General features: G+C 43.9%; 1 protein-coding gene across 1 annotated transcript in view; it reads left to right on the top strand.

Annotated features, from left to right (window-relative positions):
* The first annotated feature begins 5,584 nt into the window (after positions 1-5,584).
* Positions 5,585-27,958, top strand: part of KLHL13 (kelch like family member 13) — a 197,229-nt gene continuing 174,855 nt past the window's right edge. Inside the window, exon 1 of the mRNA XM_039244404.1 lies at positions 5,585-5,804. The gene's annotated coding sequence lies outside the window, so the exon portion shown is untranslated. The remainder of the gene's footprint in view (positions 5,805-27,958) is intronic.

Below are 27,958 nucleotides of genomic sequence, written 5' to 3'. Positions count from 1 at the left end.
TCTACACTACTTCTTGTACAAGCCTGCTCGTTTTCTCCTCTTGAATATTTTACAAGTATAGCATGTCTAAAAGGGAACTTATTTTCTTAAGTTTATTTATTTATTTTGAGAGAGAGTGCACAGGGGAGGGACAGAGAGAGAGGGAGAGAGGAAATCCCAAGCAGGCTCCACACTGTCAGCGCAGAGTTCGATGCGGGGCTCAATCTCACAACCGGGAGATCATGACCTGAGCCCAAATCAAGAATCGGACGCTTAACTGACTGAGCCACCCAGGCGCCCCTAAAAAGGAACTTTTTATGTCATACCCGTCCCCTCAAAACCTCCTCCAAGACCCAGCTGTTCCAGCCTTCCCCAAGTTATTAAATGATATCGTCTTGTATCTAGTTGAATGGGTCTTCCTAGTTGTTGGGTCATCCTCCTCAGTAGATCTCTAATCCATGTGCCTTTTGCCTGTCTCTGCTGCCGCCACCCTATCCTAAGGTGCATCATTACTTGTCTGCCTACTTCAGCCTTCTCTATTTGGGTTTTGTCCGCGGCCAACTCGGAGAAGCCGTAGTGATTCTAAAACATACATCGTCTCTTATCACTCTCATGCTTAAAGCTCGTCACTGGTATTATTTGCACTTGAAGTCAATTTCAAACTCTTCACTGTGGCCTGCAAAGCCCTGTAGGAGGATCTAGCCTTTATCAGCATCTCCGACTTCACCGAGTTCTCCTCCTCTCCCTCGGTACGCGCTGGCCTTCTTTCATTTTGCAAATGCACCAGGCTCTTTCCCACTGCGGGCCTTTACCCATGATCATCTTTTGGTCTGAATGGAAGGAGTAAGGAGAGAGGGATTGCAGCCAGGGGATGACGAATGGGCAAGTTAAAAGGGAGATTAATGTATTGTTTGTTTGAAGACAGAGTAAGAAGTCAGTTGAGACATAGAAACTGAGGACCCTTTGTGCATGTGGGGGGCTCTGTAGGTGCTGTTCTCTGTAGAGTCAGGACATAGGCTAGAGCATCTAGGTCAAGAGAGGAGCTCATCCGATAGCTTTATTTTTAGAACCCTATGCTTACAGAGTCCCCAGGAAAGTTTTGATTCCTAACCCTCTAAATTCGAGCTCCTGTAAGTATTAAATGCATAGGAGCTGTGCTGAGAAGTCAGCTCTGAAAAGTTTTGACAGAAGAGGGCAGGCTTAGAATCTTCTCAAAGGCCCCCACACAGAGTTAGTGTAGCTTATGGCTAGGGTCACCTTTGATGTTAGAAAACCTGTACAGATCCGTTAGATCCTTTCCTCCCTCTGACTCTTCCAGCTTGAGCTTGGCCTCTCCTTGAAGCCCAGGTAAGAGCTCACTTATTCTAGAGCTCATTGTCTGACTAAGCACCCCCTTAGGGAGCATGTTGGTTTCTCTTCACTTGTGTCTTTCTTTCTTTTCTTTTCTTTCTTTCTTTCTTTCTTTCTTTCTTTCTTTCTTTCTTTCTGTGTTTAAACACATAACTCTACCTCCATCACACTATATATTATATATACAAATATCTATGTATATAAGCATATATATATAGGCTTAACTGACTGAGCCACCCAGGCGCCCCTCCATCTGTCCTTTAATCAAAGTTAACATAATCGTAATTCTTTGACTTAACCTCTGTTAGACTCATGGCAGGTTCACAAATGTTTCTTGAGGGGCCAGGCATCAGCCATGCCTTTGCACTCTTTGGTGTGTATGTGTGTGTGTGTACATGTGTGTCCACATCTGCCTGTGTGGTCTCTGTCTTGGTGAATTTAATGAGCATATAATGAAACCGGTGCCGTCACAACTTTGAAGGGCAGAATTCTAAGATGACCTCCAAGATTCTAGGTGTCTAGTGTAGACGCCCCGTATACTCCCGTCCCCTTAAGTGTAGTATGCTGTGAGATCACTCTGGTGATTAGGTTACATTATACGACAGAGGTGAAGAGATTTTGAAGATGGAATTAACATCCCTTCTGGACGTGAGAGTTCTCCTGCTGACGTTGACCAAGCAACGGCCTATGTTAGAAACTGCCTACGGAGAGGGGCCATCTCTAGAGCCTGGAGACGCTGAGAGTCTCAATCCTACAACCAGGAGGAATTGAGTTCAGACGACAGTGTGAATGAGCTTGGAGTAGGACTCTGAGTTCCACACGTGAATGCAGGCAGGCTGACACCTTGCTTGTAAAACGTTGTGAGACCCTGAGCAGAGCACCCAGCTCGCCGTGCCTGGGCCCCTGACCCACGGAAGTAGAGACAACCATGTGTGCTTTTAGGGTGGCCACTAGGTGTGGGGCAGTTAACGGCGACTAGTACCGGGGGTACTCCAGCCGGCATTTAAAATGTAAGCCGCGTCCCAGACTGCATGGCTTCAACAACAATAAGCAAGAGAAATTTCTCTTCTCACAGTTCTCGTAGAGGCTACATGTTGGAGATCAAAGTGTCAGCACGTTTGGTCTCTTCGGAGGCCTCTTTCCTTGGCTTGCCCACTTCTCACTGTATCCTCACATGGTCCTTCCTCTGTGTGCGCCTGTGTATATATCCTGATCTCCTCTTCATGAGGTGAGCAGTCATGTTGCATTAAGCCCCCCCCACCCCATTTCCATTTAATTACCTCTTTAAACAATTCATTGCCAAATAAGATTGCATTCTGATGTATTGGGGTTAAGATTAAGCATATGAATTTTGAGGAGGGGACACAATTCAGCCCATTAACAGTCATTAGCTTTTTCTGTATTCTTTTCACCAATATTTTCTTTTAACTTGCTTTTTTATTTCCCAAATCCCTGTTACATCTCCCATTCTTCAGATTTTTTACCATACAATTGCATTTCAAATGCTTTTTTAGTTCTTGACATTTTTGGGTACAGGTTAACATGTTAAGTCCTTCGTAATTACATCTCTAGCTTGTAGTGGCTAGTCTGATATTTTACATTGACGTTCACTTTCCATTTACATTATATATATATATATATATATATATTTTTTTTTACATGTTTACAAGGTACTTTCACATGCCTTAGTTTATCTGAAATCCAGAACCATGCAGTGAGCAGGTCTGGTCAATATCTTTATTATCCCCACCCTAAATTCAGAAAAACACAGGGTGTCTGGGTGGCTCAGTTGATTAAGCGTCCAACTTTGGCTCAGGTCACTATCTCGTGGTTCAGTGGATCATGGGTTCGAGCCCCGTGTCAGGCTCTGTGCTGACATCTCAGAGCCTGGAGCCTGCTTTAGATTCTGTGTCTCCCTCTCTCTGTGCTCCTTACCCCATCATGCTCTGTCTTTTTCTGTCTCAAAACTCAGTATGCATTAAAATTTTTTTTTGTCAATTCAGGAAAACAGACTCAGAGAGTTAATGGGCATAACAGTGTCACATAGCACATAAGGTAAGTTAGGCTGCTCTGGCCACTGGGTTAGCTATTCAAAATATCCTAACCCAAACAGCAAATAATTCCTACAGAATAAGTGTATTTATAATGTCTTATTCCTACCTGGTTGTTCAAACTCAGATTCTATAATTAATTCTATCCTCAGTATGTATCATGAAGGGTTTTCTCATCCTGTGAATAAGGGCTGTGGGGGTCACACCTGATGATCCATTTTCCTGTCTTTTCTGTTTGAGAACTTATTGTTAAACGACCGCACTTGGACCTTTTTATGGTGGGGATGACGCAATGACTTGGATGTGTAGCAACTCAGTTTTTATTTATTTTTAACCTACGTGCCAGGTTTTTAATATATGCTGAAATTGATTGCTTTATTTTTTTTTAAATGTTTTATTTATTTTCTGAGAGAGAGAGCAGTGTGAGCAGGGGAGGGTCAGAGAGAGAGGGAGATAGCGAATCCGAAACAGGCTCCAGGCTCTGAGCTGGCTGTCAGCACAGAGCCTGAGGCGGGACTCAAACCCACAAACCACGAGATCATGACCTGAGGCGAAGTCCGACGCTCAACCGCTGAGCCACCCAGGCGCCCCTGAAATCGATTGCTTTAAACATATCTCCTCAATGAGATTGTAAACTTCTCTAACAGGTGCTTTCCTCATAATAGGCATTTTGTGTGTAATATACATATACACTAATTAATGAATAAGCATGGTGGAGAAGCCAATGAATGCATTCCAGTTAACAAAGATGAATTGCACTGAAAATACTGACAGACGATAACAGTGCAAATTCCACGTGCATTTCGAGTCTCTTCACCAGTTTTATAAAGCCTTACAATGTGGTCATATCTTTAGTTCTAGAAAGTCTTCGAGCAGCTGATTATTTTCAAAGTTACCTAAAATCCGATGCTAGAATTTCAGCTTATGGAATTTGAAATACCAAGTCAGCAATGTTGAGATCTCAGACCCCTGCTCCGTTTACTGGTAGGCAAAGAGAGAAATATTAGGAAATAGAACTACAGTCCCAACACTGGCCCCGTCACTTCCTTAAGAAAAAACCAAAACAAAACAGTGAGTAAACTGACTGTTAACAGCCAGCTCCCATTATTTTTCGGAGGAGGAGCCTGGAATTACAAGTAGACGAGGCAAAGGGAGAGGTATAAGAAGGTGGCCTCAGGCTGTAACCTTCTGGAAGGCAAGGAATGAATAGAAGACCTGCGAGGGGAAAAACAGGCTTGACTGGGGTTTTTGTTGGGAGTTGAGCGGCGGAGACCTTGGGCGCTGGCATCACAATGCTCGGGGATCCTGGGTCCTGCTCTGTCCCTTACTCATTGCGTAAGCTTCGCAACTCGTTTGACCTTTACGCCTCAGTTTTGTCACTTGCAAAATGGAGATAACGATCGTGTGCACCTCGTGGAGTAGCTGTGAGAGTTCAGTGAATTGCTAATAGTTCAGCGCGCCGTTCGTAGTAAACGCTCGGCAGCAATGCTAAACTGCTGTATTTGTTGTTAAATTCTTCCTGTTTCTTAATCCTCTGTACTCCCGTGGCGGGGTGGGGGGGGGGGGGGGGGATGGAGCACTCATCGCACCACAGGCTTGTTTGGAGGTGCGCGCCCCGCCGAGGTGCAGCGGCACCGCTTCCAGGGCACACCCCGGCGCCCGGCCCTCGGTGACTGTGAGGGGCCCACGGTGACTGTGAGGGGCCGAGACCACGGCTGGCCTCCTCCCAGGGTGGCCAACCCGGGACGCGCGCGCCTCCGGCCCCAGATACTTGACAGTTTTCACCTCTCCTGCCTCCCGGGTACTAGAGGCTATGTGTGCTCAAACGCGAGCGTCCGGGTTTCGGAAGCGCGAGGGCCACTTGGCGGTCCGCCCCTGCCCCCGCCGCCCCCTCCCCCGCCCCGGCCCGGGCCCACCCTCGCCGCGCAGTGGCGGTGGTGGGGGAGGAGTTCGGCTCGGACCCTACACACGGTCCTAGCCCCAGCTCCCCCCGCCTCCCGCGCAGGCGCCGCCGGGGCCACCCCCGCCGCCATGTTTCCCCCGCCCGCGCGCTCCCTCCCTCCCCCCGCCCCCCTCCCCTCCTTAACCGGGCTCCCGCCCCCTCCCTCTCCCCCCCCCCCCCCGCACCCCCTGGTGAGGTCAGGCGGAGGCTCTGCCGCTGCGGCCGCAGCAGCTCAGCTCCCATTCCGGGGACGCCTGGAACGGGGGACTTTCGAAAATAAGTGGAGTGGCGTTCGGGTTAGGGTCCGCGCTCTCCGCCTGCGCGACTGCGAAGTGACCGGGGCGAGCAGGGGGTGCGGAGGTGCCGGGGCCGGTGTCTCGCAGCCGGACGGAGCCCCGGCTGCGCCGCGCGACTCGCTCTCTGGCCCTCGGAGCGCAGCAGCGGGCTGCCGGGCGGCGGGACGCGGGGACGCGGCAAACAAGGTGAGGCAGGGTTCTGAAGTCGCGGGGGCTCCATCAGCCACCTCGCCGCCTCCGGGACCCGGCGCGGCGAGGCGGTGCGCGGTAAGGAGTTGCGATCTGCACTAGGGGCACAGGGACAGGGGACCAGCTGGGCTCTTTGCACGTCCCCCCACCCCCTTCTTTTTCTCTCGCGTGCGGGGGCGCGCTCATCCCTGCACCTTCTCATCCCTGCCTCCCGGACTCGCTGGCTCCGCCAGACGCCTGGGTTCTTCCAGGACCCCGAGAACCCAGTTTTCCTTTGCTTCTTTGTTATCCCTCCTAGGTCTTCTCGTTCGGGCTGCCCTGTCGCTGCCCTGAGGGTCTGGGGTCCCTCTGCCAGCCTCCGCCCCACTGTCTCTTGCCCTCTAACAGTTTCTGCTTTGTGCCTCGCCACCCATCATCTCTGCCTCAGAATCTTCTAACTTGGGAGGCTTCGCCGCTGGCTCCCGAGTCAGGAGCACACTCTTCTTCCTCGAAGCTTTTAACTCCGCTCCGAACGTCTTCATCTCTGGATGTCTTGGCTTCTTTGGTTTAATCACAGTTGACTAATGATTTTCTTGGAAGCTGACCGTCTAGCCTACGGCTAACCGAAATTGATGGGAATGATCCTCTAGTATATATTAGCAAAGGAACGCAAAAGTTTCTTCCTAGGTTTCAATAGCTTAGTCCAAGAACCATAGCCACTTGAAACGTATGTTGTGTATGTCTGCTTGTATGTTTGTGTGCGATTCTAGCACATGGCCCTAAATCTGATTCTTCCTCCGCTGCTGAGCAGGCCTGAGAGAGAGAGAGAGAGAGGAGAGAGAGAGAGGAGAGAGTGGAGAGTGGATGGGACTTTGGGTGTCTGCTTCCATTTCTCCATCTGCAAACTGGTGTGTTCATCTTTTATTGTACTCAGAGAGGATTCTAGGGGTTTGGGATAGTCCCTCAAGTTAGTGTAGGCTGTTTACCAAGCACATTGAATGGGAACTGAGGGAATCTGGGGTTGAAATCGGCCTCAGTTGGGAGGGCACCTGCCTTTAATTTATTATTTTTTTAAAGAAGCCAGAGTTTCTTACTGTACATCTCCTATTTGTATAAGCCGTCAAGAAGCAGCCTTTACAAACCAGGTAGTTAAAAAAGAGATTCCTTTCCTGCGGACTGCAGGTTAGTTTGCTTAAATTGATGTCACACAAGTACCACGTATTTTCTCCGCGCTGTCGCCTTCTCCCTATGCAGTTGCCCCAGCCGCTCCCAAACTGAGGCTCATTTACTCACTGGCAGGCTGACATTAGTGTGTGAAGAAAACTGAATGGAGAAGCTGGGAGTGGAGGCAGAAACAGTGAATTAGCACATGCTGACGTTTGCGGCTGTGTGTTTTGGAAATGGGCTATATCTAGTGCTCACATGTGAGAACAGAAAAGTGAAATAATCACCCTAGCAGCTATGACATCATTTTACATTTCCACATGTTAGCTCCTTCAGTTGCAAGTTGTTATGAATACGTTTATACTTAGAATCATAGAATTGTCAGCTTGATGTGTGATCAGCTGTGGCCCTCAACATAATGGGCAGTAAGTAAAAGGTGGGGATCTCAGAAAAAACTGAGTTATAAAGAAGGTAAGGGCTACGTGTCGCCGCCCTGGGCGCACCAGCTTTGCCAGCGAGACTATGAATGAAGTTTCTGCTGCAACATTAAATGATGTATTTAGAAAATAATAAATAAGAGCCTCAGTTTCCCCCCGGTCTTAAAATCTGCACGTTTAGAAGCACACTTTGAAAAGCAGTGTGTGACTATATAGAGTTTGAAGTTGATGTTCAGAGGAAAGCAGTTTCTAGAAGAACAGTAAAGGCCATTGATACATCAGTTTAGCTAGATGCATTGCAGGTGATTTGTAGTTTCTCTCGTTTGTTTGGTAAATTCCTGACTTTACTCTAGATTTATAAAAAAAAAAAAAAAAAGGAATATAGTAGAGAAAGAGGATTTATATTAATTGGGCCAACCTTCTAAATTTGTAATTTTCTTGGCAACCTATTCTGGAAAGACATACTAACCTGCAAATTGTTTCAAGGAAAATAGTTTGTATGATTGTTACTTTTTTCCCTTTTGTGATTATTAATACTAACTCTAAGCTAAGATTGCCACCCACATAAGCTACTTGTGTTTGCCAGAAAAAAAATTAAGTTGGACATGAGTTCATCTTAAACATTTTGCTCTGAATCTTTTCGGTATGTATTTGATAAATCCACCTGGTACCCAGAGGTTCTCAAACTGAGTGTTACTGATGTTACTAAACATAACTGCAGTTTGCTGTTGAATTGCCTTCTTTTTCATTTTCTTTACATTTTGCATTACTTTTCCTCACGTAATTTGACTTGCAGTAGTGAAATGAGACTAACCACTTTTCAAATTGTTTGATTTTGATGTTTAATAAACTGCAGCCTCCTCAAAGTATTTTTTCTTAAATCCGCTGCTTGGAACGGATCTATTTTTGCTGCTGTGAGATAACGCAACAATTTACCAGGCATCATCAGATTTCAGAAAATGTAGAAAGATTATGGAAAAATGAACAGCCCTAGAAAAAACATCTGAAAATTGGATGGGGGGGAGCCTTTTTTTCAAGTTGCTGGCACTCATATCAATCAGGTTTAAAATATATTGTTCATTCATTTAGTAATTTATTTTACAGAATTTGTTGAGTACCTTTCATATGCCAAAGACGTCTACTGGGCATGAGGCCCTGTGTTAGTATTATTTTTTAAATGTATATTTATTTATTTTTGATAGAAAGAGACAGAGACAGAGCACGAGTAGGGGAGGGACAGGGAGAGAGAGGGAGACACAGAATCCAAAGCAGGCTCCAGGCTCTGAGCTACCTGTCAGCACAGAGCCCAATGTGGAGCTTGAACCCACAAACTGTGAGATCATGACCCGAGCCTTGGTCGGACGCTTAACCGACTGAGCCGCCCAGGCGCCCCAAGGGCCTGTATTATTACATGGCATGGTCCTTGCCCTTGTGAAGTCTCACAGAGGCTATAGTCCACCAAAGGATATAGACAGTAAATAAGTAAACAAACGAGAAAGATCCTTACAGATTGTAGGAAGAACAATGAAGGAAATAAGTAACGAAATGTGACATGGAGAACTGGGAAGGGCTTATTTGGCAAGCGTGGTCAGGAAAGGTCTCTTAGCAGCAGAGGTGACCTTTGAACAGAGACCTGAAAGAAAAGAGAATAAACCTACCTTGTGAAGAGCAGAGACCAGAGTAAGCCAAGGCCCGGAGGCAGGAAAACAGACTTCAGGGTGTTTGAGGAGCAAAAAGCAAGCCAGGACAGCTGGACCCAATGAGATGGGTGGGGAGGAGGCGTTAAAGGTACTCCAGAGCCTAAAGGGAGTCAGATAGTAACACTGGGCCTGGAAATTCTGAGTAAGAAGTTGGGTTTGATCTCAGAAGGGGAAGCCATTGAAGAGCGTTTATTAAACTACTTTTCTGTGGGAGGTCATTGGCTGGGAAAAAAATTACTCAGTGGAAATAAATAAAAATGTGATTTGCCGACGCTGTCTAGCCACCCAGTTGTGGACGTTAAGACCTAAGAATGAAACGCTTTGTTTGATATATACACTGCATCCACACGGAATTCCGTTCTTCCACTCTGTTTAGATAAGGGGTAGAGGACTGGGAGGTGAATGTGTGGAAAAGCAGTTTACTTTCCACTGTCATATTGTCACCGGTGCCCCTAGGTAAGCTATCACCCACTTTAAAAAATCGGATCATTGTTCACCCTAAGAATTAGTTTCCCAAAGAACGAGGTTTTATTTTCTCATAGAAATATGTTTCCTCTGGAAGGTTGGAAGTCTCATTTGAATAGGAAAGACTACTTAGGTTTTAGAAATGGCTTTGAGGTCTTAAGAGGAGTTTGCCATTTTCCTTTACCTGTTGCCTTCTCCAGAGTTTTCTTTTTTTTTTTCTAAAGATTTTTTTTTAAAGTTTTTATTTATTTATTTTAGTGACCGCTACACCCAGTATGGGACTCCAATTTGTGTCCCTGAGATCAAGAGTCACATACTCTACTGACTGAGCCGGCTGGGTGCCCCTCTCCAGAGTTTTTAAATCAGCATTCTTTACGAGATTAGGGTTACCCTATTGATGCTTAAATTGATTTAGATTTATGGGGCGCCTGGGTGGCTCAGTTGGTTAAGCATCCAACTCTTTGATTTCAGCTCAGGTCACGATCTATCTGTCATGATATCGAGCCCCCACATCGGGCTCCCCGCTGAGCATGAAGCCTGCTGAAGATTCTCTCTCTCCCTCTCTGTCTGCTCTGTCCCCTGCTCATGCGCCCTCGTATTCTCTCTGTCTCTCGCTTTCAAAAAACATTAATTTAGATTTGGTATTTATTTTGTGCCCTGAGTTCTTGCTCAAAGGCAACCTAGCTTTGAGGTCTGGTCGGCCCCAAAGAGGAATTCAGATGGTCACCGACATTCCATGGGGGTAAATCTTTTTTTTTTTTTTTTTTTTAATTTTTTTAATTAAAAAATTTTTTTCTTTTATAGTTTATCGTCAGGTTGGTTTCCATATAACACCCAGTGCTCATCCCCACAAGTGCCCTCCTCCATGCCCATCACCCCCTTCCCACCCCCATCAGTCTTCAGCTTGTTCTCAGCATTCAAGAGTCTCTCAAGGTTTGCCTCCCTCCCTCTCCCCAACTGTTTTTTCCCTTCCCCTCCCCCATGGTCCTCTGTTAAGTTTCTCCTGTTCCATTTATGAGTGAAAACATATGGTATCCGTCCTTCACTGCCTCACTTATTTCACTTAGCATGACACCCTGGAGTTACAAATGACCATAGGGGTAAATCTTAACAATATGGGGCAATAACCTGCAAAATGACCTGAATTCACCACCTCCTGCAGAATCTACTTCCTACTCCTTAACTTAGCACTCAGGGCTTCTTGGTGATCTGACCTGGCCTGCTGTCCTACATGTCCTACAAATCTTCTGCGGGTTTCAAGTGATCTTCTCCAGTTTGGAACTTTTCTGCTTTGCTTTGCTCTTGGCATAGAGTAGGTGCACAGTAAGCGCTTGTTGAATGGATGCATGCCACCGTCTCTTGCAGAAGCCATCTCCTTTCTTCCATGTCATTGCCCATCCCAACACACATCAGGTAACAGTTCAGATCCCGTGTCCTACTTTACACCAAACCCACTGACCTGATTTCCAACTCTGGACGTGAACGGTAACCACACACTTGCCACGTGTGACCTTAAGTCTGTTTTGCTGATGCCTGGCTGTCTCCCCACCAGCCTCTGACTTCATGAAGGCGACCTGGACTTGACCTGGCATTGCTCATCATTGTACCCTGAACACCTGGCATATGGTACGCCCTCTATAAATAGTCGTGGAGTAGTGCATAGATGGCGCTTTGTGATGTTTCCCCTATTATTGAGTTGGATACTTAAATCGTTTAATACTGTTTCCCTTTTCCCGTGCCTGTCAAGCTTTCTCCAGCAGTTTCTGAGAGGTCCTGGAGTACAGTTGTCACGAGCACAAGCTCTGGGGCGAGACTGTCTTCGGTTCCAGTTCTGGCTGGGAAACTTACTCACTGCGGGACACTGGGCAGGCTGGTTACCCTTGTATTTCTCACCTGTAAGAGAAGGGTAACCAAACTTGCTTCTGAGGGTACTTGCAAGGATTAAATGAGTTACCTATATCCACAGCTTGTTTGCAACAGTTAAATTTCAAAAGCTCTGAAAACTGATAAAAAGTTTAGTTTGGTGAGTGCCATGCTCAGGTGGTGGCAGAGCCAGACCTGGACTGATAGCAGGGGTTTATAGTCTTCATTCTACTTAATGTTAATCTTTATTTGGCTTCGCTGCAGAATTAGTTGTATTTTTTAAAAAAATATGTATTTATTTTTGAGAGACAAAGAGAGACAGAGCATGAGCAGGGGAGGGGCAGAGAAAGAGATTGACACAGAATCCGAGGCAGGCTCCAGGCTCTGGGCTGTCAGCACAGAGCCCAACACGGGGCTCAGACCCATGAACTGTGAGATCATGATCTGAGCTGAAGTCGGAAGCTTAACTGACTGAGCCACCCAGGCGCCCCTAGTTGTATGTTTATGGGGTGGTGCCTCAGACCCTGCTGGAGTATTACATAATATAGTATATGCAGGTTATTACCGCTCCAAAAGCCTGGGTATTTCTGAATTTATAAACACATCTGGCACCCAGGTTTTCAGATAAGGGATTGTATACCTTAGTGTAAAGTGCTTAAATCAGCTCGTGACACATAAGAAGTTGGTGCTGTTGATGGTGGAGATTAGAGAGGCAAATATACAATTGTCTCCTTCCCGATACCTTTCTTGTACCGGTTACCATGTAAATACATGTTGATTTATTCATGCAACAACTCTGAATAGAGTGCCGGCTGTATGAGCCTCATTTTATCATAGGAAAACAGATGTGGGTCATGTGATTGAAATGAGCCAAGAACCGGGTCTTTCAGTACTCTCTCATTTAGTACCATTAGGGACATTTATTTGTTTGTTTTTCTTTTGTTATATAAACCGAAGCATGCTTCTTTAGGGTGAGTCTCTTTGGTGGGGAGGGGGGAGAAGAGAGGATTGAGTTAAAAACTTAAATTTAACATGGCTTGACACTTAGACGTTGCAGTTGCTAAATATTTATCGAGCTCCTCATGTGTATGGAAATCAGTATTAAAAGCAGGAGAAAGGAACACAACAGACGGGGCATGGTTCCTGGCTTTTAGTAGTTGCCGCACCACGCGTGGTTACGAGATAACCCAGTTGTGCCTTACAGTTCTTTCTTTTTCTCTGTAAGTTTCAAATCATTAGCACTAAAAATGTACAAAGGAAAATACAACGCATCATTGAAAACTCGTCGTAGTGTCCAGTACATGGAATTGGTTTTTAATATCTTAACCGCTCCCCGCCCCCTGAAGTACCATCCCTACATGACATCCTGGCAGCCTTGCCTTTCTAACGAAATTAAGCAACATGTAATTTTCATTGTTCTTTCTTATCAGTATTTATGAATCATAATTGATATATTGTGTTTGACCTTTTGCCTTTGTGGGTTTGGGAGTAATCCCATGTCTCAAAAGATTTTTCGAGAACATTCTTGCGTTTGAAAACTAGTGCTTCAGACCATTCTGCCAGTTCATCCGATAGATATGTATTAAGTACCTATTATATTCTATAGGCATAGGACGACAGGTATATATTAAGTACCTAATATATTCTATTTGTTTAAACTAGGCATTGCACTAGTTTAAGCAAGTAGAATCTCTGTGAAGTGCTCTTTTCCTCAAACTGGAGTGCACTGGGTATACTGGGTGAGTGGGTGGAGACATGCTAGTGTGCCCCAGGAGCTACAGAATAAAACAGCTCGTGTCTTCTTGAAGAATCGACTTTATACAGCGATTCAGGAGAACATTCACTGGTAGCTAATTAAAAATGTTTAATAATATTTGAACAAACCCGTATGTATTGTTCTTTGGAATGCAATATTCATACGAAAATTGGAGGTAAAACCTAACCCCGAAGCAAGTCTCTGCTTGTGCAGGGTCTGCTGTGGTAACCCTTGGGTGACCCTTTGAAAAGCACTGAGGCCACACTGTGCTGAGTCTGTTCCTTTAGTCAAGTGCCCAGACATTTTCAGAGCCTTAAATTTTCATGACGACCTTCAAGAGCAGTAATAGACATTCATTTTTCCAAGGGAACACTCTGGCTGTGTGATAGTGGTCTACGTCTTAAACTGTGTTGAGTCCTAACAGAGTTCCTGATATTGCTGGGAAGTTGCTAAGATTGATAGTGAAGGGCCTGCCAAGGAACGGATCTTCAGAGGACAGGCTGTGGGAACACAATGACCATGAACTTAAAGCAACACAATTGATGAGGTCAAAGCTTTGTCCCATCCTATGAGCGCTTGCCCGTGTCACTGATTGAAGTTAAGCTCTGCTAACTTTAAAGCCACTTTCATTTAAGACATATGCAGGATACACATTGCTTTGTTCATTGCTGTGTTTACGAGTAGAGCACAGTTGTCGAGGTTGACGTGCTTTAAGGGTAACAGAAGGTTTCTAGAGTTTTAGGTGGTTTTGCAGAGGGGTGAGCGATGCATGGGAGGAATGCCTGTTACCAAGCAAATGACTGGATTTGCTCTAAATGACAGAGATGAAGAAGAGAAATGCAAGTGAAGAAAAGCAGTGAGCAGCACCAGAGTAAGTCGAACACAGAATCTTTCGACTAATTTTGATTATTGCCCTCCCACTTTCCTGGTTGCTGCGCCACCCGCACTGGATACAGCCCACAGGGCCTGCCATTGTTGTATTGTGTTACTGCCCCAGGCCTAGAAGGACATGGGTATAGAGGGGTGATTAAGGGATCGTCATTATATTCTGTGTGTCAAGTGCTTTGATAGTCTTTTCAGTAAAAGGGGATAATAGAGTTGTAGAGTTTGGCTTCTTGGTCCCAGTTTATAGAAATGGGCCATTCTTTTCTCCAGAACTTCATGTCAACAATGTTTTCTGTTCTGCTACTTAATGTATCTCTGTGGGAAGGCAGTAGAAATTGATGGCTAAGATCCTGGGCCCTGGAATCATAGGCTTGGGTTCAAATCCCGACTCTGCTTCTTGTCGTCAGTGTCAATTTGGGGCCACTCCCTTCATCACTCTGAGCCATGGAAATATCTCCTCCGATCGGTTTAAAGATTCATGATCTAATACAAATAAAGTCCTAAGCATAATACAAGCTACATAGTTGATATTCTTTTTTTAATTTAATTTTATCTTTTAAAACTTATTTTTAATTTTATTTCTTTATTTTGAGAGAGAGAGAGAGAGAGAGAGAGCGAGCGGGCAGGGGAGGTGCAGAGAGAGAGGGAGAGAGAGAATCCCAAGCAGTCTCCTCATTGTCACTGTAGAGTCCGATGCAGGGCTAGATCCCACGTCCCTGGGATCATGACCTGAACTGAAACCAAGATTTAGATGTTAAACAGTTTAACTGACTGAGCCACCCAGGCGCCCTCATAGTAGATATTCTTATTATTGACTCTTTCAGGAGATTAATGGCTTACCTAGTTAAAACTTGTGGCATACCATAGGAGATTTGCCATTTATATATGAACCAGAAATGTAAGGGAAAACTGTGTATTTCCTTTATATTACCTTAATCCCAGTGGGAGTGATACTTTTTGAATATACATTTCTTAAATGGTGAACTGACTGGTTAGAAGTAGCACTAGTTTTCTGGCAGACTGAGAAGGTTTAAGGTAAACGCTTGGTTTATTACTTATTCAGCATCCCATTGAACGCGAGGAGAATGTCAATTTCTTAATACGATTGGCCTAATATATATTTAAATATGATAGTGGTTAGCTTAACAGGATTTAAAAGTTTAATCTTCATTTCGAAGGGAAAGGGAGATGCAGGAAAATGTATTCTGTAAACAATGTTGTGCTTTAAATGTGAAGACTTTTGGTGTTCTGATAATCGAAGAGGTCATGTATTTTCTTGATTTGTCTCTATTCCAGATTTGAAGTCTTCACAGAAGAAAATATTGGAATATTTATAACACTTAAGCCACTGGGAGGAGGGTTAATTCTGTTTGAGTGATGTCTTCTATAGGTTTTGAATGGTTATGGTTTTCTTAACCTTTCATTGTAGTTACTCTAGCAACAAATCAAATGATACCTTAGAGATGAAAAAGCTTAGTGGCAGTTTTGATCAATGAGGGGATAAGTCTGAGAAGATTATTGAGACCAGCTTCTGGTGTCGGAGAGCTAGCGTAACCTTTTGGGTTGAAGCACGTGAAGGTAGTGTCCCTGCGTTCCCCGGTTCCAATGTTCGTTTCCCATGTCAGACAAATGACGAGACCGTCGATCCTTGGGTAGCCAATCTGGTTACGGAATGCTGTAGGTGCACAGAAGGGAATGAATCAGGAAAGGCATTGCCCAAATCACTGTATGTTGACTATATATTTCATGATGATTGTTATGATAATGTGTATTCAAGTACACTTGAAAAGCCTAGCTCACTGTACTAACGAGATCTGTTATATATTAGCAGTGTTACCTGCGTTTACAGATAGGCATCATGATCACCATCATATCTGAACATGAAAAGACAACATTCAAAAGCATTTTTAGAAAAATTAGACTTTTTCTGTCCTCCGGTAATAAGCTCAAATGTTAAGGATAATGTCATTTACTCATAGAGCAACCTTCTCTGGAAGCATGGTTAATTACTATTCACTTCAGTAGAGTATGCACGATGTGGTTGAAGCATTTGCAGAAGGTCCCATCGTCTGAGATGGAGCTAAGTAGGAGTGGAATGTAGGGCCCTTGATTTATAACCAAGTGCTTTTTCAATAATAATATAAAGAGGGGCGCCTGGTGGCTCAGTTGGGTAAGCATCCGACTTAGGCTCAGGTCATGATCTCACTGTTTGTGAGTTCCAGCCCCGCTTCGGGTGAGCCCCGCTTCAGGTGAGCCCTGCTTCGGGTGAGCCCCGCTTAAATTTCTCTTCCTCCCCCTGTCTCCCTCCCTCTCTTTCCTTCTCTGTCCCACGTGGGATTCTCTTTCTCTCCCTCTCTGCTCCTCGCTCAATTGTACCCTCTCTCAGTAACTAACTACCTTACTAACTTGTTAGCCCAAAGGATTCTTTCATGTTTTTCGTCTCTCACCTGACAGCATATAGATGTCATATTTAAACATTCATGAGCAAGCATTTAATAAGTAACTACATGTCAAGCATTCTACTAGGAGGAAGAAAATATATCCACTGCCCTGAAACATCCTACAGTCCAGCAGGGGCAAGCGAGAACACAAAGCAACTCGATATGAGCCGATCCTAATGCTGCTGATGAAGCAGTACTTACTAAATTATTATAGCAGCCACCGCGGGCATGGCGCCCTTCTAAGTGCTTCATATGCATGAGCGCGTTCAAACCATGTAACGGTGCTGTGGAGGTAGGGACTGTTGTTATCCCCATTTTACAGATGAGGAAACTGAGGCACAGAGAGGTTAGATAACTCCTCCCAAAGTTGCATGCCTAAGAAGTAGAAGAGCTAGCAGTAAGACCTATGTGGCATAGTTTTAGAGCCTGCATTTTTTAACTACAATAACTTCCTTTTTAGTCGATCTCTGACTGATGAGGGACGTTATATAAGAGCCCGACACCTAAACCAGGCACGCTAGAAAACATGCTAGGAAATAAAGAGGAAGGATCTGAGGAGGGCGTTAAAGTTGGTGAGATAATTTTCAGTAAGGTGCTTTTCAAATGGGTCTTATTGAAGAGCAAAGAAAGCTTTCTGAATGTTTTAATGCCCAAAGCTGTGTGCATCTGTGGTGCATGTGTGTGCACAGGTGCGTGTGTGTGTGTTCATGTTGAACTGGGGAAAAAAATTGCAAAGGTAAATCAAATTGAGAATCCTTTGCACCCACAGCCAATTACAGCTGTTCTTCTGTGCAATATTAGGCCCCACAAATATGTTCTTAGAAGCATGTAACAACTTTATAGAGCTGTAATTCAACTACCCTACAATTCGGCCGTCTAAAGTGTACAATTCAGTGGTTTTTAGTATCTTCACAGAATTGGGCAACCGTTACCACAATCAATTTTAGAATACTTTCATCACCCCCGAAAGAGAAATAGGTGTTTTGAAACAAACGTAGCCAGGAAGGGAATGGAAGTAGTGTGCCCGTTGCCACTACTGCTTTTCTAGCAAAATGTTCAGAGACCCTTGCTCAGTGTAACTCAGATGCTACGCTGGGTTTTTGCAGCGTGGCTCTGAATTGCTGCAGGACGCCTTCTTTTAATTTCATTCTGATCATTGACCAGTCTTTTATGGGATTCTGTATTTATCTGACTTTGAATGCCGAATCCATGGTGATTTGCCCATGATGTACTTATTACAAACATGGATATTAGTACTCCTAACTCAGCCAGACTTGTATTTGAAAACAAAACTGCTAGGGGCACCTGGGTGGCTCAATCTATTAAGCTGCCAGTGTCGGCTCAGGTCATGTTCTCACAGTTTGTGAGTTCAAGCCCTGTATCAGGCTCTCTGCTGTCATCATAGAGCTCACTCAGATCCTCTGTCCACCCCCCTCTCAAAAATAAATAAGTATTAAAAAACACTTTGGGGGGGTGCCTGGGTGGCTCAATCGGTTCAGCGTCAAACTCTTGATTTCATCTCAGGTCGTGATCTCACGATTTGTGGGATTGCGCCCTCCATCGGGCTCTGTGCTGACAGCCTGGAGCCTGCTTGATTCTCTCTTTCCCTCTCTCTCTGTCTCTCCCCTACTCACATTCCCCCTTCCCTCAAAATAAATAAATAAACAAACTTAAAAAAATCTTTGGACATAATTTGATGTCTTGAAGAACGTAGGTGTCTTTTTAATTTAATTTATTTATATTTGAGAGAGAGAGGGAGAGAATGTGAGTGGGGGAGGGGCAGAGAGAGGAAGACACAGACTCTGAAGCAGGCTCCAGGCTGTGAGCTGTCAGCACAGAATCCGACTCAGGGCTTGAACTCATGAGCCATGAGATCATGGCCTGAGCCAAAGTCAGATGCTTAACTGACTGAGCCACCCAGATGCCCCTGGTGAGGAGCCTGAAATTAAGTCCTCCATTAGAAACAACCTCAGGCTGCACGTAGTCCCAGTTCCAGGAAAAGCCTCAGCTGAAGCCCCCCTCGGACCGCCCTCGGATCTGCCAATCAAAAGAAATGTGTAACATTCCTGTAGTCAGGGCTGGGAACTCCAGGTAGTTACTTTGTACAAACTTGCCAATCAATTACTGCTTGCAGAAGCCCCACGTAGATTCTCTGAGCCCACCTCATAATTGGTCATTTTAAAAGACTCTCAAAGGTCATGATTGGGTCCCGCCAAATGTAACGAACACCTCGCAGATACTGAATGGTCAAAACTGTTACTATGCTGTTACTATGGGCATTGTACAATTATGATTGGTACTTATGTAATGATGCAAAACGTACAACGTGTGCACGGTAACACCCCTGCCCTTCCCCCATAAAAACCCTGCTTGCCACTGTTCTGGGTTCATTTTGCTGCTGCTGTGCCGGTAGACAGGTGAGCCCCTGCTCGAGCTTGTGATAAAGACCCTTTTGTTCTTGCATCGGTGCCGGCTCCTTGGAGGTCTCTGGGGACTCGCGATTCGGGCATAACACTGGGTATGAGATTTACAAGTTCTTTATATATTTTGGATACTAACCCTTTATCATATATGTCATTTGCAACTATCTTTTCCCATTCTGTAGATTGCCTTTTAGATTTGTTGATTGTTTGCTTTGCAGAAGGTTTTTATTTTGATACCCCAGCTTTGTTCTTTTTTTGTAAGATTGCTTTGGCTATTCAAGGTCTTTTGTGGTTCCATTCAAATTTTAGCATTATTTGTTTGAGTTTTTTGAAAATTACCTGTGGTATTTTGATAGGGATTGCACTGAATCTGTACATTGCTTTGGGCAATGTGGATATTTTAACAGTACTGATTCTTTCCATCCGTGACCATGGTGTATCTTTCCATTTACTTGTGTTGTCTTCATTTTTTTTTCATCAGCGTCTTACAGTTTTCAGAGTATAGACCTGTCATCTCCTTGGTTAAACTTATTCCTAGATATTTTTTTGATGTAAGTTTAAATGGGATTGTTTTCTTAATTTCTCTTTCTGCTAGTTTGTTATTAGTTTATAGAGATGCAACAGATTTCTGCATATTAATTTTGTATCCTGCAACTTTACTGAATTCATTTATAAGGTCTAATAGATTGTGGTGGAGTGTTTTTGGTTTTCTGTATATAGTATAATGTCATTTGCAAATAGTGACAGTTTTCCTTCCTTCTTACCACTTTGGTTACTTTTTATTATTTACTTTTTTTTTTTTTTTTGATTGCTGTAGCTAGGACTTCCAGTACTATGTTGAATAAAAGTGGCAAGAGTGGAATTCCCTGTTTATTCCTGATCTTAGAGGAAACCCTTTGAGCTTTCCACCATTGAGCATGATCTTATCTCCTGGTTTGTCCTATATGACCTTTTTTATGTTGAGATATGTTCACTCTATTTTTTTTTAATGTTTTTTTTTATTTATTTCTAGGAGAGAGAGAGAGACAGCATGAGCAGGGGAGGGTCAGAGAGAGAGAGAGTCACAGACTGAAACAGGCTCCAGGCTCTGAGCTGGCAGTCAGCACAGAGCCCGACGCGGGGCTCAAACCCACGAACCGCGAGATCATGACCTAAGCGAAAGTCGGACGCTTAACCGACTAAGCCACCCAGGCGCCCCAAGATATGTTCACTCTAAACCCACGTTGTTGGAGCGCGTGGGTGGCTCAGTCAGTTAGGCATCCAGCTTTACCTTGGGTCATGGTCTTGCCATTTGCAAGTTCAAGCCCTGCATTGGGCTCGGTTGAGTTTGCTTCTGATCCTCTGTCTCCCTCTCTCTCTGCCCCTTCCACAAGCACCCATTCTCCCTCAACAATATAATAAAATGTTCTAGTTAAAAAAAAAAAACAAACCCACACTGTTGAGTTTCTACATTTATTGAGATGATCATATGATTTGTATCTTTTTATTTTGTTAATGTGGTGTATCACATTGATTGATTTATAGATATTGAACCATCCTTGCATCCCTGAAATAAATCCCATTTGTGGTGAACGATCCTTTTAATGTATTGTTTAATTTCACTGCTTAAGATTTGTTGAAGATTTTAAAATCTGTATTCATCAAGGACATTCTGTAATTTTTGTAATTTCTTTGTCTAGTTTTGGTATCAGGGTAATGCTGGCTTCATAAAATGAATTTGGAAGCATTTGTTCCTTTTTTCTGGAATTGTTTGAGAAGGATGCCTATTCGTTTTTAAATGTTAGGTAGAATTCACCTATGAAGCCATCTGGTCCTAGATTTTTATTTGTTTTTTTTTTTAATTATTATTGATTCAATTTGTTTACTAGTAATTGATCTATTCAGATTTTCTATTTCTTCCCAATTCAGTCTTGGAGGATCTATGTTTCTAGGACTTTATCCATTTCTTCTAGTTTCTCCAATTTGTTAGCGTGCAATTTTTTGTAGTAGTCTCGTAATCCTTTCTATTTCTGTAGTATCAGTTGTAACTTCTCTTTCATTTCTGATTTTACTTATTTGAGTCCTTCCCGCCCTTTCTTATTATTTGATGAGTTTGGCTATGCATTTATCTATCGATTTTGCTTATCTGTTTAACATTCAAGCTCTTAGTTTTACTGCCTTGTTTTCTGTTGTATTTTTAGTTTGTATTTCACTTATTTCTGTTCTGCTCTTTATTGTTTACTTCCTTCTACTCACTTTGGGCCTTTTGTTTCTTCCTCTTTCTAGCTCCTTTACGTATAAGGTTAGATAGTTGATCTGAGATTTTTCTTGTATCTTGAGATAGGCCTGTATCATTATAAACTTCCTTCTTAGAGCATTTTTTGCTTGATCGCAAAGCTTTTGAACCATTGTATTTCCATTTTCATTTGTCTCCAGGTATTTTCTGATTTCCTCCTTGATTTTTTGGGTGACCATTGGCTGTTTAGTGGCATGTTGTTTAGCCTCCACATGTTTGTGTTTCTTCTCAGGGTTTTTTCCTTGTAATTTGTATTTTCCTTTCATACCACTGTTGTCAGAAAAAATACTGTATATTTTAATCTTTTAAAATTTGTTGAGATTTGTTTTGTGGACTAACATGTTATCTATCTTGGAGAATGTTCCATGTTCATTTGAAAAGAATTTGTATTCTGTTTTTGGATGGGATGTTCTGTATCTATCTGTTAGGTCCATCTGGTTTAATGTGTCATTCCTTGCCACTGTTCCCTTATTGATTTCCTGCCTGGATTATCATCCGCTGATGTGAGTGGAGTGTTAAGTCTGCTATTATTAGAGTATTACTATTAATTTCACCCCTTATGTCTGTTAATATTTGCTTTGCATATTTTGACACTCTTATGTTGGGTGCAAATATATTTACAACTGTTAAATCTTCTTGTCAGATTGATCCTTTTATCATTATGTAACTCCCTCCTTTGTCTCTTGTTACAGCTATTGTTTGACAGTGTATTTTGTCTGATATAAGTATTGGTGCCTCAGCTTGTTTTTTGTTCCATTTGCATGGGATATCTTTCTTCATCCCTTCACGTTCAGTCTGTATGTGTTTTTAGGTCTGAATTGTGAGTCTTCCAGGCAGCATATCAATGTGTCTTGTTTTTTCATCCATTCAGTCGCCTTGTGTCTTTTGATTTTAGCATTTATTCCATTTACATTTAAAGTAATTATTGGGGGTGCCTGGCTGGCTCAGTTGGTGGAGTATGTGACTCTTGATCTCGAGGTACTAAGTTCAAGCCCCATATTAGGTATAAAGATTACTTAAAAATAAAGTCTTTAAAAAAATTAAAAAGAAATAAAGTAATTATTGATAGGTATGTACTTATTGCCATTTTGTTACTTGTTTTATGGTTGTTTTTGTAGTTCTTCATTGCTTTCTTCTCTTTCTGTCTTCCCTTGTGATTTGGTGATTTTCTTTAGGGTTACATTTGTTTTTTTTTTTGTACATCTATTATAGGTTTTTGTTTTGTGGTTACCATGAGGTTTCTATATAACACTTGTAAATGTATATGCACGTATCCATGCATACAAGAGTCAATATTAAGTTGATGGTCACTTAACTGTGAACACATTCTAAAAGCACTATATTTTTACTCCTTCGATCTACATTTTATGTATATGACATCCTATTTTACATCTTTTCATTTTGTATCTCTCTCTCTCTGTCTCTCTCTCTTTTTTTAAATTCGTATTTATTTTTGGGAGAGAGAGAGAGTGCAAGCAGGACAGGAGCAGAGAGAGAGTCACAGAATCCAAAGCAGGCTCCAGACTCCGAGCTGTCAGCACAGAGCCTGACGCAGGGTTTGAACCCACAAACCATGAGGTGACCTGAGCCAAAGTCGGAAGCTTACCTGACCAAGCCACCCAGGTGCCCCTCATTTTGTTTATCTCTGAACTAATTTTTATAGATCTAGTTTTCTACCTTTGCCTACTCCCTGCTTCCCCTGTTGTTTGTGGGTTGTGGCTGCTATGGGCTTGCTGATGGTTGGGTCTGGTCCCTCCCCCCTTTCCAGGAGGTGTGCTGGTCCTGGGCAGGGTGTGCTGGAGTGGCTGTCACTTTGAGGGGGATGCCCAACTTAACTGAGACTGCTTGACAGACGTGGTGGGATAAGAGGTGCTCTGTATTTGTGTCTGCCGGGATGGGCAGGGTGAGTGGGCTGGGCCGCATACTAAAACCAGGAGAGTGGTGGTATTACGGCAGATAGAGAGTGCCTTTTGGTTAAACCAACTTCCTGGGTCCTATAGGGGAAATTCCACTGAAAGCCTTCTTTAAAAAGAAAAAAATTAATGTTTATTTATTTTTCAGAAAGAGACACAGAGCATGAGTGGGGGAGGAGCAGAGAGAGAGAGAGGGAGACACCGAATCCAAAGCAGGCTCCAGGCTCTGAGCTGTCAGCACAGAGTCTGACGCAGGGCTTGAACTCATGAACCATGGGATCATGACCTGAGCTAAAGTCAGACGCTTAACCGACTGAGCCACCCAGGCGCCCCTTACGGTGACCCTTTTAGAGAGAAGTACCAGTTTCTTATAGCCCTCCGACTTCCTTAGAGTTAAACCGCACTGGTTTTCAAAGCCAGACATTTTGGGGGGACTTGTCTTCCCAGTTCAGGTCCTCGGGGCGGGGTGCCCAATCTGGGGCCTGGTCCCCATTTTCCTCAGGCAGGGCCTCCAATCCTGTGGTATCCCTTCCGCTTCTGGGTCCATGTGCCCAGTGTTTGTTCCTGGAACCCGTCTCTGCCCTTCCTACTCTTTTCAGTGTGTCTTTTCCCCTAGACTCCGGTGGTGGGACAGCTGTCCGTGTAATCTTCAGGTCAGTTTCTGCGTATGGTGCATCTTACCTTGTTGCAGCCTCAGTGTCTCTGGGCGGGGGTGAGCTCACGATCCTCCTACTCTGCCGTCTTACCTACGTGTATTTTTTACCTGCTTCAACAGGTTCCCTGTTCATCATGTGTGGCAATGATGTCATCTCACAGCTAGGGGCTAGGAGAGCATTATCCAAGGATGGGGCCACCTGGGGTGGGGGGGCTCAGTCGGTTAAGCGGCCGGCTCTTGGTTTCAGCTCAGGTCATGATCTCACGGTCATGAGATCGAGCCCCGCACCTGCCTGGGATTCTCTCTCTCCCTCTCTCTCTGCCCCTCTCCCACACGCACGCATGCTCACACACTCTCTCCCTCTCCCAAAACAAATAAATAAACCTTAAAAAAGTTAGATAAGGTGGCACTGCTGTCACTGGAGGCACTGTCACTGGGAGATAAGGTTATATTAATTAGGTGGAAGCACATCTTTATCATGAAGATTAATAGTTCACATCACCTGGAGTTAGGATATGAGATGCTGTGAGGTTAAAAGAAAAAGAAAGGATGCTTGTGTGATTTAGGGGTTTTGGAGTCTATATTAGGATGTTGCCTTTTTTCTTTTTTTTTTTTTAAATTTTTTAAATGTTTTACTTATTTCTGAGAGAGAGAAAGAGAGACAGCACAAGCAGGGGAGGGTCAGAGAGGGAGTCAGAGAATCCAAAGACAGGCTCCAGGCTCTGAGCTAGCTGTCAGCACAGAGCCCAATGCAGGGCTTGAACCCACGAACCGCGAGATCATGACCTGAGCCGAAGCTGGATGCATAACGGACTGAGCAACCCAGGCGCGCCGGATGCTGCCTTTTTTCATTGCTAATTTTATTAAGGCATTAAGGCAGTGGGCCATATGGAAGGGGGTCAGAAACCTGCTGATTTAAGGCAAGCCAAACTGGTCCAGTTTAAGAGGGCCATCGTGAATGAGATAGGATCACCCATTTAGAAAAGGAGATTTAGAGTAATGTGAACATTCACTGTTCTGTGACTTTTGAGATATCATTCACTGATCTTAAAAAAATGAACCCATTACGATATACTCATAAACTTCACAGCACTTTGATTTTCTGCTTAATTTAGTGCCAGACATGGTGTAGACGCCTTAATAGTTTAGAATGGCTCTAAGTGACTCTGCTTGTGGGTTAGGTCCCTCTACCTGCTGTAAAGATGAATCTTTCTCTGCCTATAAAGGAGACTCATTGGCTTTAATTAGCCTTCCTATATAGGGCAGCACTCTCTGATGAGAGGAAATGAGTGATTTCACATAAATTCATTCAAGAAAAATTAGTGAGCACCTCCTGACCCGTTCATTGGGGGGTGCAGTGGTGAACAAGGCAAAACCCTACTTCTATTCCCTGAGGCAGGCCCTGTATCCTGTTCATTTTCTTTGTTCTTCCAAAATGCTGTGGAAAGGCCTTATAAGGCCAAGTGAGTGTCTCTTGGCACTCTGTGTTTGGAGTCATAACTCTAAGGAAGAAAAGGAAAATTGGTCTCTAGCTCCATCAGGCTGAAGTGCTGCCCTTAGTTTTAAACCCTTGTTTAATTCCTGTGTGCCCAAAGTACTTGCTCGGTTGTTCCCTGTACTCCTTTCCAGTAACTCAGTGGAGATGATCAGATCACAGTTGTGACCATCATCCTTTAATTTTCAACTGGAGGAGCGCGCTTAGTGGAAATACAGGCTGCCAAGGGACTTGTGTAGGAAGAGGTAATTTCCATGACATGATACCTTATGACAGGCACCGAGTGGCCCTGCCTGTTTTAAAAATGTTACTTCCTTAGGTCCCGAAGTCTTAGAATTTGTCTGACATTCCCGCTATTTGCTTGGTGTGGCTTCTGAAGGTTTTTGTTTGCTGGTTTGGGTTTGGGGTTTCAGTTAACAGAACCCCTTAAAAAAATCCAACCCGGTGAAGGTTAGGTACCGTTGCTGTAGCGAATTAAAATGGGTTTACAGACAGCCTTGGTGCTGTCTTCTCTGAACTTTCCCCGTTAACATGGGATAGTTTACTTGGTATGTAATTACTGAAAGATACTAAGATCCTGATCAGGAGAGTGGTTTTCAGTGTGGTAGGGATTGGTAAATTTACGTGCAGATCTCGTTCTGTCCTTTCCTGTATTAATGAAAACTTTTGTATCCATTTAAAAAACTGATTCTAAATAACGGAATCATAATTTTAGGACCGTAAATGAACACGAGCCCATTGCTACACTGTCCTAACCACAGTATAGAAGTCATTCGTGTTGACAACCCAGTTTTGCCTTCTATTCACATTTACCACTTAGCATTGTTTTAACACAATGACATTCTGATAACCTGTACGTGCTCACTAACCCTTGCAAGATGTAGATTCTAGAACTTGTTTGGTTGTTCATTACTTATTTATTTTTAGGACTCCTTTTTTACTGTCTGGTTTTATTGGAAAGTAGGAGCAGCTCTTGAGTCCTTCGGATCTGGTTTCAAATTCCACCGTATATTCGTGGAGGGAGAGGTTAATCTCCTGTAACAGAGGCCCCGACATAATAGGGCCTTAAACAAGTGTTCTTTCTCACATCATAGCAGTTCAAGGGTGGACAGCAGCTCCTTGATGACTAGGTACCCAGGCTCCTTCTGTCTTGTTCTGCGGTCCTCAGAAAACATCTTCGTCTTGTGATTTTAGCTTTCTCTAACTCACTATCCCATTCTTTGTATTTTAATGTTTATTTATTTTTGAGCAGAGCGAGCAAGCAAACGAGCGAGAGCAGGGGAGGGGCAGGGGCAGAGAGAGAGGGAGACACAGAATCCAAAGCAGGCTCCAGGCTCTGAGCTGTCAGCACAGAGCCCGACGCGGGGCTCGAACCCACGAACCACGAGATTGTGACCTGAGCCGAAGTTGGATGCTTGACCAACTGAGCCACCCAAGCGCCCCTCACTATCCCATTCTTATTGTAACCAAAGAGATGGCTGAAGAGCAGGAGAGGGGACACTCCTTCCATTTAAGGATATAACTTAATAGTTGTGAACATCAGTTGCGCATATGTCCCACTGGCCAGACCTCAGTCCTGTGGCGACACTTGCTATAAGGGAGGCTGGGAAATGTGACCCTTAACTTTGTGGCCATGTGTCCCAGTAAAATTATTATTACTTCATTGGAAGGGATGACTAGATATTGGGGGACACCGCACAGTCTCTGCTGTACACTGTTTCTGATGTCACATTTTCTGAGTTATCTGGAGATATTATTTTCATAATACTGAGTACCCAGTTGCTTCAGGATTAGACCCCAAACTTGTCAGCATGGTCTGGGCTCCTGCCTGTCCCTCTAGCTCCTCTCCCGCCTCCTACAGCCATGTTCCAAACTGCACTTCCGCAAACTCTCCACGTTCTCTTATGCTCACACCTTGGTACCTGCTGCTTTCCCTCAAATGACGGCCACCCCTTGTCCTTCAGGGGTTTCATTGTCCCTCATCCTGGGAACATTTCCTTGAGCCTCCTCTGCTTCACAGCTGCTGCTGGCTGTTTCTTTCATACTTTTTTATCATATCGTGCTTCTCTTTAGCCATCTTTCTTACTATGAGTGCTTTTCCCTCCCTGTGTCTCCCACTGGATTGTGAGTCCTTTGAGGGCAAGGGCCCGGTCAATCACCTCTGTGTTGTCTGCTACGGTACCTGACCCCGATGTTCAACTGATACTTCTCGCGTGAGAAAGCGAATGAATGAATATTTAGCTTACTAATTATGGCTGTTTGATTAAGCCACCAGCCCTTTTGCCATTTGGAAATTGCCATACTTAGATTATTTCCCAGTAGCCATGGCTGGCTAAGTTTATAGGACACATTGGTAAAATCAGATAGACAGTTAGAACATTTACCAGATGACTAAAATATGCACATTATAGGAGATTTAAGAAATAGATGTGTAAGGGGCACCTGGGTGGCTCAGTCGGTTGAGCGTCCGGCTTCAGCTCAGGTCATGATCTCACGGTTCGTGGGTTCGAGCCCCACATCGGGCTCTGTGCTGACAGCTAGCTCACAGCCTGGAGCCTGCTTCAGATTCTGTGTCTCCCCCTCTCTCTGACCCTCCCCTGCTCACGCTGTCTCTCTCTCAGAAATAAACAAAAAAAAAAAAGAAATAGATGTGTAAAATTTGAGAGCAGGGAGGAGCTCTTATGTGTCATTTAACCCAAC

This window comes from Hyaena hyaena, unplaced genomic scaffold (genome assembly GCF_003009895.1).
Source record: "Hyaena hyaena isolate Hyena2069 unplaced genomic scaffold, ASM300989v1 scaffold_243, whole genome shotgun sequence".
Classification (NCBI taxonomy): Eukaryota; Metazoa; Chordata; class Mammalia; order Carnivora; family Hyaenidae; genus Hyaena; species Hyaena hyaena.
Note: the sequence above shows the minus strand (reverse complement) of the source record. Positions and strands in the feature narration are given on the sequence as shown.